Genomic DNA, 14,647 nt, shown 5'->3' with positions numbered 1-14,647 from the left:
CAAGATCTAAGGTCAATCTTGGAAAACACTTAGGCTCCCTAAAGTTGGTCAAACAAGTCATCTATTCGGGGTAGAGGGTATTTGTTCTTGATAGTTACTTTGTTCAATTCTCGATAATCTATACATAACCTCAAAGATCCATCTTTCTTCTTGACAAATAGGACTGGAGCACCCCAAGGTGAAGTGCTCAGATGAATGAATTTCTTGTTTAACAGTTCTTGAAGTTAAGTTTTCGATTCTTTCACTTCTGAAGTTGACATTCTATAGGGGGTCTTGGAAATAGGCTGTATTCTCGGAGTTACTTCAATAGTGAATTCAATTTCTCTATCAACTAAGTCTCCAGGCAAGTCATTCGGAAACACATCAGGAAATTCACAAGCAATAGGAATATTTTCCACATTAGCACTATCAAATGATGCAGGCAGTATACAACACAAGTAGCCCCTACCTTCTTTCCTAAGCAATTTAACAACTTTTATGGCTGAAATCAAGTATGGGGGAGGAACTACCCCATTTCCAGTAAAAATACATCCAGGCATACCAGGTGGTCTAAACACAACAGATTTACTTGCACAGTCAATGGTGGCACAGTACTTAGTCAACTAGTCCATACCCAGAATACAATCAAAATGATCAATGTTCAAGGGCAACAAGTCAACGTACAATGTCATGTCACCAATCATAATATCACACACCGGATAAACATAAGCACATAACATAGAATGTCCAGACGCTATAGATACAGATAACACATATGTCATAGGTTCTAGTGGTCTAGTTAATTTCCGAGAGAAAGCATGCGATACGAAAGAATGCGTAGAACCAGAATCTATCAGTACACTTGAATTTTGAGAACATATAAGGAGTATACCTGACACCACAGCTTTGGTGTTCTGTACATCACCAGGCACTAAGGCAAATACTCGACCTTGTCTCAGAGATTCTTTCCCAGCATTAGCTTTTGCATTTGTTTTGACTGTAGAAGCGAACCTAGCTGAACTCGCCATAGGGCGGTTGGCATTATCAGACTCGAGCGGGTCACTACAAGACCTGTCTTGCCACATCGAAAACATATGCCAGATGCTCGGTAACACATACCCCTGTGGCTCCTTCCACAATCAAGGCAAACTGGAATAGACCTACTGCTCTAACTCGAGCTGCTTGAAGACCTCGTGTTCTGCTTTTTACTTATATGAGAACGACCCTTTCTAAAACCATACCCAGACCTTTTTCCTCTCTATTCAGTTGTTGTTATTGTTGGGGTCTTACTTTGTCTCATAGAAGCTAGGGTGGCTTCCGCCATTAAGGATCTGTCAAGAACTTACACATATGTTGGAAACTTTAATATGCTTACTCAATCAAATATGTCTAAGTCCAATCCTCCTTCAAATTTGTGGGCTTTCTTATAGTCCATGTCTACCATGTGAGGAGCAAATCTGGCTAACTCAGTGAACTTAGCCTCGTACTCAGCTACGGGCATTCTGTTTTGCTTAAGTTCTTGGAATTCAGACACTTTTCAGTCCCGAAACATTGAGGGTAATACTTTTCATAAAAGATTTCATTGAATCGAGCCCATGCCATGTTTTCATTGGTATTCCGAATTAGTAGCCACCACCTCTGAGATTCATCTTTAAGAGTGTAGGTGGCCAATAAAACCTTTTGAGTCTCAGTATAGGGAAAAACTTCAAATAGTTTTTCCATCTCAAGCAACCATGTTTCCACTTTCAACGGTTCAATCCCACCTAAGAAAGTTGGCGTTTTCATCTTCATGAATTTCTATGTCAGGTTGATAATGTCATTATTATCTGATTCAGCTTGTACCAGTCGAGGCGGAGGGGGCAAAGGTTGTTGTCTTTGTTGTTGTATCATAGCTTCGGTCAATGCTACAAGCATCTGTTCCATTCAGCTTATGCGAGCCTCTGAGGATTCACTTGTATCAGATCCCCTTACATTCTCCATGATGCTATAGAGACACCAAATAATAATAAACATAGGAATAATCTTGTTCATTTCTTCTAATTTACTTGTCCAGATCTCAAATTCAGTTTTCACATTTTTAAAGATTACCACACACTCACAATTGCAGATGCAATGCCCCTACTTCTTACTAGGACATCCTAAGCTTATATGGACTAGTGTGTGCAGTAGAACACGTGCTTTGATACCACTCTGTCACAACCCAAACCCGCTCTATGGGAGCCGAATAATTAGCAGAATCAGAAGCGTACGCTTTAGAAGATAGACATTACTCGGCCCTAACCTGCACGATTATGAGGCCGAATACAATTAATAGGCCGAGTAACTATTGAACTATGAGGCCGAATAAATAAGCAGATAGTGAGCGAAAAGTGGACCAGGCCCTGAGGCCCTGGAAACGAGTATAAATAAAGGAACAACAGTCAAAGAAAGGTATGTGAAAACTACTACACTTAACTTAAAATACAAGTAATCCAGAGAATAGAGATTGACTTGCCCGTCGGAGTGCTAATTCCAGCAACCCCGACCGGAGCGTTTATTCTTTTTTAGGTGACTAGCAGAGGATCACGAGCGTTCCCCAAGATCTGAAGAGTATTTTCAAACCACTTCTCCACAATTGGCGCCGTTTGTAGGAATACTTAAATACATCCATGGCGGGTGTAACAGAAGACCCTCCGATAGTCACCGATGAAACCACACAGAGAGACGACCTTACTCCAACAACCATGCTTGGACCGGAGACTATCGCCGCAAGACGCGCTTTGAACTTCGCCTCACCCTCGATTTCGGAGCATGAGACAATGCAAGCGATCATGGAACATGCAAAGCAAAATGAACAGAGATTGGAGAACATGACCACTGAGAACGAACGTCTCCGTCAAGATCTGGCCTTGGAGGTGGCGAAGTCCAAACAAGCTGTACGCCTAGATCTTGAGTGACCTCCAAGGGCAGGTGGTCGACGACCCCGAGCCCGACAAGACTACACTAAAAGTGACTTCGACTCATTATCCCCGAAGTCCAAGAAGAAGGGGCGACTTGAAACTACCAGTTCTTCTGAAGAAAGTCCTCGTATAAGGCATAAGCGAAGAAGAAACAGTTCAGATGAAGAAGACCAGCACGATCCCTTTGTATGGCGGATTGCAAAGGCAGTGCTTCCCAAGAAATTCAAAGCATCGTCATTCACCTTGTACGACGGTAAATCAGACCCCACCGATCACATCTGCCATTATAAGCAAGCCATGTCGCTACATGCAGATGATGAGACTCTCATGTACAGAATATTTTCGAGCAGTTTGGGACCACTAGCTGTCAGGTGGTACTATAAACTGGAGCCGGCCTCGATTAAAAGTTTCCACCAACTCCAAAAATCCTTCAGGGCGAGATTTATCACTAATGAGGTCCAGCCAAAGCAAGCCGATTCCCTCTGGGCAATGCAGATTCAACAGGGGGAAACCTTTCGCACGTATTCAGCGCTGTACTGGGAATGTTTTAATCTGGTAGACGATGCTTGTAATGACTCCATGGCCATCACAGCCTTCAAGATGGGGCTACATCCCGACAGTGCCCTTCGCAGCTCTTTGACCAGACGGCCCCCTAAAACAGTTTGGTTGTTGATGAAGAAAGTTGAAGAATACTGTAAGGTGGAAGATGATGCCTTGCGGGTTAAAGCTGGAAATTTGCCCAACAAGGCGGCTCCTACTGAAATTGCTCAGCTGTTAAACTCTGTAGCACCTCAAAGCCCTGAACCACGACATCGGGCAAAATAAGATAAGAGACGGGATTCTCGCCGATCAAGCGACCACTGCTCCTACCAAGAAATGAACAACTGCAAGTTGACAGCAGGCTCACGAGGCGTGCCGACAAGAAATATACGGAGTTGACAGAGCCGATCAGTGTGGTTATGTCCAAAACCCAACACCTCCCGTTCTTCAAGTGGCCGTAAAAAATGGTGGGACCTCGCGACACGAGAAGATGGGATAGACGGTGTGAGTATCACAAGGACCATGGCCATGATACTGAGAGTTGTTATGCACTGAAGGATCACCAGGAAGAATTGGTACAAGATGGCCGCCTACAACAGTACGTCCGAAAAAGCAACTCAACCAAAGTAATAGCCTTAAGACAGGATTCACCCCCGCTCGGCGTGATCCACATGATATACAGCCTGCCAATGTCATCAGCGGTGCATACGATTCAGTCGAATCCCGACCCTCAAAATCAACTCACTCAGGCTAAATGGCCCCATGAAGCCGCAGGCATTACTTTTGATGACTCAGATTTGGCCGGAGTGGCACTGCCCCATATTAACCCCTTGGTAATTGAGTTACGCGTAAACCGATTCACAGTTGAGCGCGTTCTCATTGATCCAGGGAGCACATCGGAGGTCATGTACTACAAGACATTCACCAAACTCAGCTTCTCCGAATCAGAACTCTCTCTGGCTCTTTATCCACTATTCAGCTTCAACGCCAATCCAGAGTACTCATTGGGAAAAATCACACTACCTGTGCGAGTGGGCTCCCGAACATTGGATGTAGAATTCTTGGTCGTCAAGCTGCCATTGCCGTACAATCTCATTATGGGGCAAACTTGGTTGCACACCATGCAGGCCGTGCCGAGTACGTATCATCAGCTGTTACGTTTCCCGATGGAACGCGGCATTGAGCAAATCCGCAGCTCCCAAAAATCAGCACAAGCATGTTATCTTCTCGCTGAAAAGACGGCAAAGGAGTTGCAAGTAAATTCCATTGAGGTGCTGGATCGGGAGAGCCTCGACGATGTTGGGCGGCTTCCAAGTGAAAAGGCCACGGAAGGCCTAGACCGAGTTGAAATTGACGGAAGCCTAGAGAAGTTCTTTTGATCGGCTCCTCCCTGAGTTAAGCCGACAGACAGGAGTTAATCTCTTTCTTGCTCAGCAACCTTGACGTCTTTGCGTGGACTCCATACAAAATTCCGGGTATAGATCCGTTCATTTCACAGCATTGTTTGAATGTTGACCCTAAACGCAAACCGATTATTCAGAAAAGCCGGCGGTCAGCCGCAGAGCACACTGCCGCCGTTGTTGAGGAAGTTGATAGGCTGCTTGACGCCGGGGCAATCAGGGAAGTGACCTACCCTACATGGCTCTCTAATACAATGGTTGTGAAGAAGAAAAATAAGACTTGGCAAGTTTGCGTCGATTTCACGGACCTAAACAAAGCCTGTCCCAAAGATTGTTTTTCCTTACCCAGAATTGACCAACTCGTAGATGCGACAACACGCTATCAGCGCATGAGCTTCCTCGATGCTTACGACGGCTACCATCAGATCGCCATGTATCCTGAGGACCAAGAAAAAACTACATTTCTCACCCCAAGAGGAACCTACTGCTATAAGGTTATGCCTTTTGGGCTGAAGAACGCAGGGGCAACTTACCAAAGACTGGTCACGACTATGTTCAAGGAACAACTCGGCCACACTATGGAAGTGTACATTGATGACATGGTGGTCAAGTCCAGAGAAGAGAAAACCCATCTAGCGGATCTAGAAGAAACGTTCGGCATCTTACGTAAATACAAAATGAAGCTGAATGCTTCCAAATGCGTTTGGGATCAGCTCCGGCAAGTTCTTGGGTTGCATTGTCAACCACCGGGGAATCCAGGCCAACTCGCGGCAAATCACAGCAATCTTGGAACTTAGCTCCCCTCATTTAGTAAAAGAGGTTCAAAAGTTGATGGGGATGGCTGCGGCACTCAACAGGTTCATCAGTCGGTCTACAGATCGCTGCCGACAATTCTTCCATACACTACGGTAGGGTAAGGGTTTTGAATGGTCTGCCGAATGCGAATCCGCTTTCAACGGCCTCAAGACTTACCTCCGCTCAGTACCACTCTTGACAACACCTGCTGCTGGTGACCTGCTCATTTTGTATCTGGCAGTTTCTGACAGGGCTGTCAGCGCCGTACTGATAAAGGAAGATCTGGAGGAGCAGCGGCCAGTGTATTACGTGAGCAAGGCAATGGTTGACGCCGAAACACGCTACCTTCCGCTGGAAAAACTCATCCTAGCCCTAGTCATAGCGGCAAGAAAACTGATGCATTACTTCCAAGGACATTGCATTGGGGTGCTAACAGATTATCCCCTCCGATCAGTACTACGAAGTGCAGAAGCATCGGGACGTGTTTCAAAGTGGGCTCTTGAACTCGGCCAGTACGACATTCAGTTTCTACCTAGAACCTCAATCAAGGGTCAGGTGCTAGCTGACTTTATTGCCGAATTCATTGGGGGTCTTGCCGATTTCAAGTCCGATGACATTCGATCGGACCCAAACTAGAGAATTTATGTTGGGGACATCTAGCAGTTGTACTGTGATGGATTATCCAATCAGCGGGGCAGCGGAGCCAGAGTTGTGATCATGGCTCCCGACGGCACAATAATTGAGCAGGCTGTCAAGCTCAGTTTCGAAGCGTCAAATAACGAAGCCGAATACAAAGCCCTTCTAGCCGGTTTGCGGAATGCACATCTTCTGGGTGCTCAGTGCTTGCTTGTATTTTGTGATTCAAAATTGGTGATCAATCAGCTAAAGGGGGAATACGCGGCAAGAAACAACTGTATGGCGGCTTACATGAAAACGGCCAACTCCTTGCTGGCAAAATTTGACCATCATGAATTGAACCAGATAACTCGTGATCAGATCACACATGCAGATGCCCTTGCCTGCCTAGCCTCTGCCACTAACTCAGAGATTAAACGAACCATCGAAGTAGGTTTCATCCTGGAGCTGAGCGTTGGCCCTTCGGAGGAAGTCCAGGTCAATGTTATAGAATCTGGACCGAGTTGGATGGATCCCATTGCTGCATTCCTGTCTTTCAAATAGCTCCTAGAGGACAAAAAAGAAGTGCACAAGCTGCGAAACAAAGCCCTGCGATACTACTTGGATCCGCAAGGAAGGCTTTATAAAAAAATCCCTCTCTGGTCTATATTTGGAATGTGTGTACCCTGACAAAGTCGAAGAGCTTCTTACTGAAATACATGAAGGCAGTTGTAGTGCCCATTCTGGCGGGCGCTTTTTGGTCCATAGAGCTATAACACAGGGGTATTACTAGCCGACAATGAGAGCTGATGCCGAATGCGATATGAAGAAATGTGAACAGTGCCAGAAGTTCTCCGCGTTAACCCATCTGCCTGCTGAAGAGTTAAGCTCTATCACCAGTCCCTGGCCGTTTTCCCAGTGGGGCCTTGACATCGTAGGACCATTGCCAAGGGCCCCGGGGAACAAGCAATACTTGATCATCGCCACAGATTACTTCACGAAACGGGTTGAAGCGGAGGCATTAACGTACATTCGAGATGCCGATGTCAAGCACTTTGTATGGAGAAATATCATAACATGATTCGGCATTCCGAGAGCTCTCATCTCAGACAAGGGCACCCAGTTCGATTGTGGCATCTACCGAGAGCTATGTAGCAAGTATGGTATCCGACCCTACTTTTCCACGCTGGCTTACCCCCAAAGCAATGGTCAAGCTGAAACCTCTAACAAATCCATCTTGGACAGCATCAAGAAGAGGTTGGAGAAAGCTAAAGGCAAATGGGTCGAAGAATTGCCAAGTGTGTTGTGGGCTCTTCGAACTACGCTGAGGCGATCCACTGGGGAAACGCCGTTTGCCCTATGCTTTGGAACACAGGCAATCATGCCCCTGGAAATCGGCCTCCCAACCTTGAAATCGAAAGTTTTTGATTTAGGCCGAAATGACATGATGCATGCCTTGGATTTAGTTCTAATTGAAGAACGAAGAGACCGTGCCCTTGCATCCATGGTGCGGTATTAACAGTAGCTTGCTAAGTCGTATAATCAACGGGTTCAGCTGCGCCGCTACTCACCAGGGTAGCTGGTCCTGAAGAAAGTACTTCTCGCTGCCAGAAAATCGACCGATGGAAAGTTGGGTCCTAATTGGGACAGCCCCTATCAGGTCGACTCAATCACGGGAGTAGGGGCATATCGGCTAAAAGACATGTCTAGACGGAGTCTTCTATGGCCTTGGAATTCAACGCACTTATGAAAATTCTATCATTAAACCCGACTTGTGGGGAATGATACTAGTTCTGAATGGTTCAACGTGTATACGCTCCACTTTTGTAATGAAAAGATCCTTGTTTATTCATTGTACAATCCAGTTCAAAAGATTTCTGATAAGCCTCTGGATTCGGAGCGCCCTTCGTGGATATCACGATTGGCCGATTAAAGCCTCCGGATTCGAAGCGCCCTTCGTGGATATCACAATTGGCCAATTAAAGACTCCGGATTCGAATCACCCCTCGTGGATATCACGATTGGCCAGATAAGTCTCCAGATTCAGAGCCCCATCGGCGCATGACGTCTTTGAGCCGAAAAGGCCTCCGGATTTGGAACGCCCTTCGTGGATATCACGATTGGCTGATTAAGTCTCCGAATTCGGAGCCCCATCGACGCATGACGTCTTTTGGGCAAAAAAAGCCTCCGGATTCGAAGCGCCCTTTGTGAATATCGGGATTGGCCGATTAAAGGCTCTGGATTCGGAGCGCCCTTCGTGGATATCACGATTGGCCAGATAAGTCTCCGGATTCGAAGCCCCATCGGCGCATGACGTCTTTGGGACGTCTTTGGATCGAAAAAGCCTCCGGATTCGGAGCCAGGGCCGCGCGTAAAGCATACATGCCAAATAATATTAAATATTTAATATATATTGTTAAATCGAGCCGGCAAGAACTGTTTACACATTAAAGCACGTGAACATTCGAAATGAAATGCTTACTTAACTCGGCCCGATCAAAGTTTATTATATCATCGCCCTGACTTATGGAATAGTTTATTACTGAAATATGCATCTATTCAAAATGGAATATGCATCTAGTCAAAGTTTATTACTGAAATATGCATCTATTCAAAATGGAATAGTTCAAGCCGCACAAAAATAGTCTAAAAACATGCGAACATTCAAGTGTACTGACATAAATAAAAAGTACGCTACAAATTGAATTAAGCGTTTTATTAAAATCAGCCAATAAATACATAATTTCTACATAAGCATTACATATTCCTTTTCTCTTCGGCGGATCCCTCATCATCACTCTTCTCAATTGCGAAAGCAGAGAAGGGGAAATCACTTTGTTGGTACAACGGAAGCGCCGAATTCACACCTACTGCCTGGAGAGCCTCCGCTTTCTGAAGTGCCTTGATCCAACCGTACCTAAACCCACGATTTTCACATCGGCAAACTTCTTCGACGAGCTTCTCCTTGGTCTTCTGAATTCCAACCTTTCAGTCGTCATGGAAGCCTTTTTCATAGGCCGAGGCCTTTGCAGTCTCAATCGCGAACATGCTAGCCGTGTTTCGATCGGCAATAGCATCACTAATCAGCCTTTGGGTCACCCTCTCTTCCCCAACCGGGTTGGGATGGCTAGCTGATTAAGACTCGGCGGACTTGATTTTCCTTAGCTCATGCTCGGCTTTCTCCGCGCGAGCTTCTAACTTCCGAATGCATTCATCCCTCTGCTCTATATCGCGCCGGGCGGCGCAGAGACGCATGTCGATTTCATAAGCGATGTACAGCCCCCTCACTGCCCCATGAACGCCTTCACGAAACACTTCGAAGTCCTGCCGACCCACCATTGACTGCTAGACCTCGGGTGGAAAAATCTGTCGAGCGAACTTGACTGCCACATTTGGATCTCGAACGATCGAATCTACCTCTGTCATGGGTCTATTCCCCACGAAGACCGCAAAACTCAATGGGCGTGGATTCGCGTTGGATTCCCTTTCAGAATGGGGTTGAGGAGATTTGCCCTGTGGCTGCTTGTCCCTCTTAGGCGACCTACTTCGACGACGAAGAGATTGGTGTCTCTCCCGATCCCTCGAAGTCCTACTTCTTGTGCACGAAGGTTCACCACTTCGACTCATATCTTATCCCAGCTCAGCTAGCGTCATCGCTTCCCCTCTGTTGTTGAAAAAAAGTCTATTCGACATTCGCAGTTGTTTAATCTTCCTCAAAGAGCTGGACTGAGTTGCTGACTAAGCGCATAAATAGGACCTTAGTTCACGAAATACACGCCCATTTATTCCCTACGAGGGAAGCACCTCCGAGGCGATCTCATTAATATTGAAACGTCAACAGCCCGGCGCCGACTGAGTCATATGCTCCAAGCGCCCCATCAACCACTATTATTCGGCGTTATACGTTCATGAACCAGCTGGGGCAAGGGCAGATTCATCAATCTAATCGGCTTGAATGCCCCAGCCGTTCTACGCATCGATTCATCAATACAATATTCATAAGTTCATGTTATTCAGCGTTTAATGTTCATGAACCAGCTGGGGCAAGGGCAGATTCATCAATCTAATCGGCTTGAATGCCCCAGTCGCTCCACGAATCGATTCATCAGTACAATATTCATAAGTTCGTTTTATTCGGCATTATATGTTCATGAACCAGCTGGGGCAAGGGCAGATTCATCAATCTAGTCGGCTTGAATGCCCCAGCCACTCCATGAATCGATTTATCAGTACAATATTCATAAGTTCATGTTATTTTACGTTTAATGTTCATGAACCAGCTGGGGCAAGGACAGATTCATCAATCTAATCGGCTTGAGTGCCCTAGCCGTTCCACGCATCGATTCATCAATACAATATTCACAAGTTCATGTTATTCAGCGTTTAATGTTCATGAACCAGCTAGAGCAAGGGCATGCGACGGGGAACTGAGTCGATTTACTTGTTCAAATAAATTAAGGTTAAATTAATTGCCAAGTTACACTGTTATCCAATCGGCAGCTATGCAGTTGGATATTTAATCTACTCATCTCATAATCTTACTTCCTATTGGATCGATAGTTAGCAAGCACAACAGACAGTAATCATTTTATCTAAGGTAGTGAAAAGAAAAACTCTTCATTAAAATCAAAAACTGCGTAAAACTCATAGTGAAATGAAAAGAAAATTTTCATTAATAAATTGAGCGCAGATAGTAACTAATTTATATATGAAAATTACCTTGAACTAACAGAAATCTACTAAACAAACACATACATTGAAATTGAAAATACTTAATAAAACTAGAATGTCTCCCAAATCAATCCTTAGGATCAGATTCAAGTGGCTCAACGTCCACTTGCTCGTATGGAATTGGCATGGCCAATGTAACTCCAGCGGCAGCAAGGGCTTTGAGCCACCCATGTTTGAATCCCCGATTCTCGAATTTGGGGACTTCTTCTATGTAGTTCTCAAGGGCGGCGCTCTTTTTCAGCCTCGAACGCCGCAGAAGCCTCAGAGTCGGCTTTTTCCTTGGCCTTCCTCAACTCTTCCAACTCGGCCTTCACCTTGGCAAGCGCCTCATTGGCTAACTTGAGCGATTCCTCGCTCGCGTTTGCCCTTTCCTCGGCGTCAGATCTGAGCCGATCAGCAGTCTGAGCCCTCTCCTTCTCAGCTTCGGCTCGAGCACTTTCCATCGCGGCTCTCATCGCCTTGAACTCGGCCCTGCTCCTCTCACCTTCAGCTTCCGACTTTAGGCGGCCAATTCTTTCAACGACGTCGTGCTGGCGGCGACCTAGTTCGGCTATCCTTCCAACCGTTTATAAAACAAGGAGTCACATACCAAGAAATATCATAGCTACCAAACCAAAAAAGATCAAGTCACATACCAGAAGGGCCGACTGGGCAGCTAACGCTATAGCTACCAAATCCGGCTCTGCTCGAAAAGTGGCCTTGTCAGCCAGCAACGAGACTGAGGCGGCCAAGCTCAATGCTACAGCTGGATCCTTCAAGGTAGATACGTCAGAGGAGATCGGCGTGTTTTTGATCTTTGGTTGAACAACGAAAGGAACAACCACATCCGACTCCTCTAGACGAGGCCATTTGCCAGCATAACTCTCATTTTGAGTCGGCCTTTTCCTCGGCGGTACATTTCTTGCCTCGCTCTTCTTGAATCAGTCGTTCTTCTGGAATCTGCTATTCGGCCTCCTTATCCGACTCGGCCACAACAACTTGAGCCGTCTCTTTTACAATAACGGGTTGCGAAGATTCAATCGGGGCAGGTCCAGAATGGGTGGCCTCGGCTTTCCATCACGCGACCATGCGTTCGGTATTTCTCTTTCGCGCCATCTGCGTTAGATTTTCCCTAGCCATACCTTCAAAAAAATCGTCGGGTAGATCTCCCAAATCTGTAAAAATATCTCCGAAGGAAAACTCCGCCTGACCCGAAGTGGACGGTGGGTCAGGCTGGTTAAGGCCGGCTGCCTCAAACACTGAGTTTAGAGCCTCGTCAACCTCTTCAGCCTCCGCAGTGAACTCTCTCGTTGGTTCGGCAACTACCTCGACCACCGTCTCTATGTCTTGCTCCGAATCAAAAGCTTCGAAACCAATTTGCCTAAGGGTCTTGAAGCTGGGGAAGATAAGAGCCGTAAGGTGGTGTTTGCCGGATGGGATCGGAATGTCGTCCGCGGCCGAGAACGTAGTATAAGTGGGCTCGTACCGCAGGAGTATATGGCGGCTCTCCCCTGCTTCTATACGTTTGGACGGCCAAAATACTTGAGTGCAGTCTTAATCTCCGCAAGGACTGCATCATCAGCCGAGGTCAGAACCTTCTTTAACTTATTGCCTGCAAAAACAATGGATTAGACTTGAAGAAAAAGCCGAATAAAAGAAAGATCAATAAACACAACAAGTTACACGGCAACTTGGTTCGCCCCTCTTTTTGGGAACAGGGTTTAGGCGATCTTCTCCGTCGCCGAATTCCCAGTTGCCTCGGACATTGACCATTACATCGTCAACTCGTTTGCCAGAATTGGCAAGCATGGTTACCAAGTGATGGTCGGTATCCTAGGCCCTGAGAAAGTGGGGCCCGAGCCGACCGGAGGATTTGGGTAAAGCGTAGCAGTGCCGAATCGCCGGAATGCCAAGGTTGATCCTAAGGCGCCGGTTCAATTCCACGATTCCCATTATGATTCGAAAGAAATTCACATTAGTTTGGGAAGGAATCAGACCCCAATGGCGGAGGACGGCCCTAAGAAATGGGTGTAAGGGAAAACGAACCCCGCCCTCCGCAATGGATAAGAAAGGAAAGACGATGGTATTTTGGTCCTCCCTCTCCATATCAAGGGTATTGTCCGTCACTAGAGATATATGGACATCATCAGGGACAGAAAAATGTCGCTGGAACCCAGAAATATGACCCTCGGAAAGGAGGTCTTTCAAATGTTTAGCCATTCTAGTAAGGACTCAGAGAGGTATTCTAGATCAAAAATGAACACGGAAAATAAGATTACAAAGAGAAGAGAAGAAAACTTACAAGAGGCAAAGGAGACAAGGAGAGACTGGAAGAAGTTGCAGAAGACGCGAAATAGAGGAGGGATTCCGGCTGGCAATCCAAGAGGCTCAAATATTCAAAAAGTATGCATTCGAAGAGACTGAAGTTTCAAATCAGAATAAATGCAAAATATGCACGAATGAGGCGGGAACGTATAATGATGACCAAAAGACATGCGTGTTCTGACATTCACATTGGGATAGGTGAAACCGCCTAATTTATGTCTCTTTTGACTTTTCAAATTCGAAACCAAACACACCAATTAACTGCCGTCAATGGAGAGTTTGGGGGACAATTGTGGGAGTCGAACAATTAGCAGAATCAGAAGTGTACGCTTTAGCTGATAGACATTACTCGGCCCTAACCTGCACAATTATGAGGCCGAATACAATTAATAGGCCGAGCAACTATTGAACTATGAGGTTGAATAAATAAGCAGATAGTGAGCGAAAAGTGGACTAGGCCCCGAGGCCTTGGAAACGAGTATAAATAAAGGAACAACAGTCCTTCAGCAATACTTTCTTCTTTCCCCTTTCTGGGATTTGGCATTCTTGCCAGTCTTCCCTGGTTTGCAGAAATGACTCATCTTTGACGCTTCGAGCGCATCTGACATTTTTGCCCCTAATTCAAGGGCTGCTTTTGATCTAACTTCGCAAGCTTCCTTTGATCACATCTGATATTCTCGCCCCTAGTTCATGGGCTGCTTCTGATCCGGCCACACAGGCCTTACATTGTGGTTGACCGTTGAACATTCTGAATTAAGGTTCAAAGTTTGGAAGCAAAGGGGTTGAGTCTCGAGGCTGAGAGCAATCCTAAGCTACACAATCTCAAGAGCGATTCCACACAGGTCTTCGCAGGACTGCGTAAAACATTTTTTTGAAAACTTTTAAGAAAGCGACTAGTCACTCGCGCTGAAGACAGTGCGGAACCAATCTAGATCAAGCCAGGATCCTTCTTAGTACTCACATTAACAAACATCATTTCATTCATTAAGGGCTTAGCACGCCTCTCTTTCTCTCAATTGATCAAATTTTGCAAAACCCGAGGAATTCCTCCCTCTTCGTTTTCATCACAATGTTCAAAAAAGGTTTTGAAAAACTTGGGTCGATGTAGTGACTTAAAGGCACAGAAAAGCAGGTGAAAAGCATTGTCGTTTCATTCAAGTTTGCTGGCACAACAGGCTCAAAGCAGAAACAAGCACAAAAGCATGAAAACCACAGCTATTTCAATTAGACCTTCTGGTGTAACTGGCTCCCTGGCAGAAATAAACTCAAAAGAAAGCGAAAAGACAAACACAAAACAAAATAGTGATGCCCGAGGTAACGCCTGCGGGATCACCCGACTCTAAC

This window comes from Camellia sinensis, chromosome 4 (assembly GCF_055761805.1).
Source record: "Camellia sinensis isolate YWXY chromosome 4, ASM5576180v1, whole genome shotgun sequence".
Lineage (NCBI taxonomy): Eukaryota > Viridiplantae > Streptophyta > Magnoliopsida > Ericales > Theaceae > Camellia > Camellia sinensis.
This window is presented reverse-complemented; position numbering follows the sequence as displayed.